The sequence below is a fragment of the Otolemur garnettii genome, unplaced genomic scaffold (genome assembly GCF_000181295.1).
Source record: "Otolemur garnettii isolate 467f Iridium unplaced genomic scaffold, OtoGar3 scaffold00062, whole genome shotgun sequence".
NCBI lineage: Eukaryota > Metazoa > Chordata > Mammalia > Primates > Galagidae > Otolemur > Otolemur garnettii.
The window spans coordinates 9,606,821-9,612,520 of record NW_003852457.1 but is presented as its reverse complement, the minus strand read 5'-3'; positions in this window follow the sequence as shown (position 1 = coordinate 9,612,520).

Sequence of the window (5,700 nt, the reverse complement as noted above, 5' to 3'; positions counted from 1 at the left end):
CTGTCCCCCTGGGTAGAATACCGTGGCATCATAACTCAAAGCAACCTCCAACTCCTGGGCTCAAGCAAGTCTCCTGCCTTAGCCTCCCAAGTAGCTGGGACCACAGGTGCCCGCCACAAAGCCTGGCTATTTTTTTTGGTTGCAGCCATCATTGTTGTTTGGTGGGCCCAGGCTGGATTTGAACCTGCCACCTTAGGTGTATGTGGCTGGCGCCATAGCCACTGTGCTGAACCTGTAGTTTGTTTTTTTTTTTTTTAATGGTGAGATAATATGTAAAACTAAACTGCATGCTCTGAAAACTTTTTTTTCAGATGCATTTGATTTATAAGGGTAGGAGTATAAACACTCAAAATCCAAACGGCCAAAAGTTACTGTAAATCCATTTGTTTTCCCTCTCACGTGGGCAATAATGTCAAATGTGCTGTGTAGCCAGGTTAACATTTTAGATAAACTTGATCAACTTTTAATATCAACTGTTAACAATGCACACTTATTGTATATAAAAACTTTATATATGACAAATTAAACTTAAGAAAAAGGAAAAAAATGCCCTGGTCCAGATGCCTTAGCACCAGAATTCTATCCAACCTTCAAAGAAAAGCTTATTTCCATACTGCAGAAATTATTCCAAAAAACTGACAAGGAAGGACTCTTCCCCAATGCGTTCTATGAAGGAAACGTCACCCTGATAACCAAAACCAGGAAAAGACCCAACTAAAAAGGAGAACTACAGACCAATTTCACTAATAAATATAGATGCAAAAATTCTCAATAAAATCCTAGCACCTACATTACAGCTTATCATTAAAAAAGTCACACATCATGATCAAGTAGGATTCATCCGAGGGATGCAGGGCTGGTTTAACATACGCAAATCCATAAACATAATTCACCATGTCAACAAAAGGAAAAACAAAGACCATATGATCCTCACAATAGATGCAGAAAACACACTCAATAAAATTCAACATCCTTTCCTAATTAGAACACTGAAGAATACAGGCATTGGCAGCACATTCCTTAAACTGATCAAAGCCATCTATGACGGCTCGGCGCCTGTGGCTCAAGCAGCTAAGGCGCTAGCCACATACACCTGAGGTGGCAGGTTCGAATCCCCAGCCCGGGCCTGCCAAACAACAATGATGGCTGCAACCAAAAAAAAAAAAAAAATGGCTGGGTGTTGTGGTGGGCGCCTGTGGTCCCAGCTGCTTGGGAGGCTGAGGCAGGAGACTCGCTTGAGCCCAGGAGTTGGAGGTTGCTGTGAGCATGATGCCATGGCACTCTACCCAGGGGGATAGCTTGAGGCTCCATCTCAAAAAAAAAAAAAAGCCATCTATGACAAATTCACAGCTAATATACTGAATGGAGTAAAACTGAAAGCTTTTTCACTCAAGACTGGAACAAGACAAGGATGTTCTCTATTGCCAATACTATTCAACATAGTGCTGGTAGTTCCAGCCAATACAATCAGGCAAGAGAAGGAAATTAAAGGCATCCAAATAGCGGCAGAGGAAGTGAAACTCTCCCTCTTTGCCAATGATATGATTTTATACTTAGAGAACCCCAAAGACTCAACCACAAGACTCCTGGAAGTCATTAAAAAATATGATAATGTCTCAGGATATAAAATCAATGTCCACAAATCAGTAGGCTTTGTATATGCCAATAACAGCCAAGATGAGAAGGAAATCAAGGACACAATACCCTTCTCAGTAGCTCCAAAGAAAATGAAATATCTAGGAATACACCTCACAAAAGAGGTGAAGGACCTTTATAAAGAAAACTGCGAATGCCTAAGAAAAGAAATAGCAAAAGATATTGGAAGAACATACCACGTATATGGCTGGGAAGAATCAACATTGTTAAAATGTCTATAGTTCCCAAAGCAATCTACAGATTTAATGCTACTCCTATTAAAATACCAACATCATACTTTCAAGACTGGGAAAAACTAATTCTTCATTTTGTATGAAACCTGAAAAAAGCCCATGTAGCCAAGGCAATTCTTATTAATAAAAACAAATCCAGAGGCATCAGTCTACCAGACTTCGGGCTGTACTACAAGGCCATAGTGGTCAAAACAGCATAGTATTGGCACAAAAATACAGACATAGACATTTAGAACCAAATAGAAAACCAGGAGTTGAAACAAACATCTTATAGCCACCTAATCTTTGATAAACCAAACAAGAACATCCACTGGGGGGAAGACTCCCTATTCAATACATGGTGCTGGGAGGACTGATATCCACATATAAAAGACTGAAACTGGACCCGCACCTTTCTCCACTCACAAAAAATAGACTCAAGATGGATTAAAGACCTTAATCAAATGTAGAAAATAATTAAAATCCTCAAAAAAAGTGTGGGGAAAACACTGAAAGCTATCAGCCTGGGGAAGGACTTTATGAGGAAGACTTCCATGGCAATCGCAACAACAACAAAAATAAACAGTGGGACTTAATTAAACTGAAAAGCTTCCGTACAGCTAAGGCAACAACAACCAAAGCAAACAATCTACACATTGGGAAAGGATATTTGCATATTTTGATTCAGATAAAATCTTGATAACTAGGATTTACAGAGAACTCAAATTAATAAACATAAAAAGTGCCAACAATCCCTTAGATCAATGAGCAAGAGAGATGAATAGAACCTTCTCTACAGAAGACAGACAAATGGCTAACAAACATGAAAAAACGCTCATCATCCCTAATTTTTAGACAAATGCAAATCAAAACCACCCTGAGATATCATCTAACCCCAGTGAGAATGGCCCTCATGGCTCAGCGTCTGTGGCTCAAGTGGCTAAGGCACCAGCCACATACACCTAAGGTGGTGGGATCAAATCCAGCCCGGGCCGCCAAACAACAATGATGGCTGCAACCAAAAAATGGCTGGGTGTTGTGGCTGACGCCTGTGGTCACAGTTACTTGGGAGGCTGAGGCAGGAGACTCGCTTGAGCCCAGGAGTTGGAGGTTGCTGTAAGCTGTGAGGCCACGGCACTCTACCCAGGGGGATAGCTTGAGGCTCTGTCTCAAAAAAAAAAAAAAAAAAAGAGAGAGAGAGAGAATGGCCCTCATCACAAAGTCTAAAAACTGCAGATGCTGGGTAGATGTGAAGAGAAGGGAACACTTTTATACAGCTGGTTGGACTGCAAACTAATACAACCTTTTTGGAAGGCAGTATGCAGAACCCTCAAAGAACTCAAGCTAGACCTCCCATTTGATCCTGTGATCCCATTACTGTGCATCTACCCAGAAGGAAAAAAAATCCTTTTACCACAGGAACACTTGCACTAGACTGTTTATTGCAGCTCAATTTACATTCACCAAAATGTGGCAACAGCCTAAATGCCCACCACCCCAGGAATGGATTAACAAGCTGTGGTATATGTATACCGTGGAATACTATTCAGCCATTAAAAAAGATGGACACTTTACATCCTTTGTATTAACCCAGATGGATGTGGAACACATTATTCATAGTAAAGTGTCACACCAATGGAGAAACAAGCATCCTATGTACTCAATTCTGATATGAGGACAATTAAAGTCCTAGTGCACGGTGTGAGTTGGGGATGGGGAGAGCTGAGAAAAGGAAGGAGGTAGAGGATAGGGGAACAAGGGGAGTGGTACACCATTTGGGGACAGGACACAATTATAAGAGGGTCCTTATCTAACAAAAGCAATCAATATAACATGGGTTTGTGTATCCTCAATGAATCCCCAACAATAAAAATAAAAAAACAGACTTCCAAGAGAAAAAGCAAAAACCCAAATCAGATACATATGATGATAAGCTTATCAGTGTTTGAGCTATATTGTACACAATGGGGTGTCCCAAAGTCCCCAGAAAGATGCCATATATAAGGAAAATGGGAAATTGTAAATGTACATTTACAAAATATTCATTAAAAAATTTTACAAAGAGATGGCCAGCACATACAAAACACTTTGTGAAATTCTGTATTTGGGGGAGGTTATTATTTGAGACACAATTGTAACTCTATCACCCTTTGTAGGTTGTTGTGGCATCATGATAGCTCACGACAACCTCAAACTCCCAATTCAAGCAATTCCACCTGCCTTAGCCTCCCAGTGTGCTAGGATTACAGGTGTGAGCCCACTGCACCTGGCTTTGTCATGAATATTTTATAAATAAAGGTACATTTAGCTACAATATCCAATTTTCTCCTATGTATAGAGAATTTTGGGACACCCTGTATTTTAAGATAAATTAGCCGCTCCTTATGGAAAGGTGGAAAGCTTCAAAGTGTATGTATAAAAATGGCATACCTGATGGAAAGCATAAGGAAATACCCCTCTAATAATGTATTTGTTACTCTAGCATATTTAAATAAGGCCTCTGGTTGGAACTAGAACTCCTCCAAATTCTACATTCTACAAAAATGACTCATTAAGTTACAATTATCTAATAACACCTACATATAGATGTACCCTCAATGTAGCTACTACATTAGTGCTCAGTAAAATCATCCTATTCATATTCTGTATTTTTACTTTTCTTTCTATAAAACAAAATTGCTTTATCTTCCTGATCAAAGCAAACTCCCTATGAATCATGTGAAATTTTCCAGTGGGCAGCTGATAATGCCAGAACAGTTTTAATTATGTGCTTACAAAAGACCTATTCTCACTGTATATGAAAGAAAAGGGGAAAACTACCTCAGCACTGTTCCTGGGATTAAATTTTTTTCTTTTTTTTTTTTGGCCAGGGTTGGGTTTGAACCCACCACCTCTGGCATATGGGGTTGGCGCCCTACTCCTTTGAGCCACAGAGCTGCCCAATTTTTTTTTTTTTTTTAGATACTTTCACTTTGTTGCTCTCAGTAGAATGCCATAGCGTCATACCTCACAGCAACCTCAAAACTCTTGGGCTTAAGTGATCCTCTTGCCTTAGCCTGGGACTACAGGCACCCACCACAATTTCGAGCTATTTTTAGATACAGGCCCTCACTCTTGGTCAGGCTGGTCTCCAACTCCTCAGCTCAGGCAATTCACCCGCCTTGGCTTCCCAGAATGCTAGGATTACAGGTATGAGCCACCATGCTCAGTGCCAGGGATGTATCTTACACTTATTTCAGATCACATAAGAAATGGCTATGGTCAGATTGAAGGATAACTGTGAGTTAGCATAACTTTAAATCCAAACTCTATCACAAAATTAAAACCATAAAAAGTTAAAAGTGCTTCTATATTTCTGTATTGTCTCTGCAAAAGCACACTACTCTTCATTGTTGATGTAAATATTGTGGTAGTTACATTTTTAGAATTACATACGCTGTGGAAAAAAGACTAAATGCAAGAATATTATAAATCAAGAGATTTATTCATAACTTTCTTTTCTGAATTCACTTAGAAAACAATTCCCTGCCTCGGTGCCTGTGGCTCAAGCGGCTAAGGTGCCAGCCACATACACCTAAGGTGGTGGGTTCAAATCCCCAGCCCAGGCCTGCCAAACAGCAATGATGGCTGCAACCAAAAAATGGCCAGGCATTGTGGCGGGTGCCTGTAGTCCCAGCTACTTGGGAGGCTGAGGCAGGAGACTCGCTTGAGCCCTGGAGTTGGAGGTTGCTGTGAGTGTGATGCCATGGCACTCTACCCAGGGAATAGCTTGAGGCTCCGTCTCAAAAAAAAAAAAGAATATACTTACTGTGCTTGGAACTTCTTCTGAAAA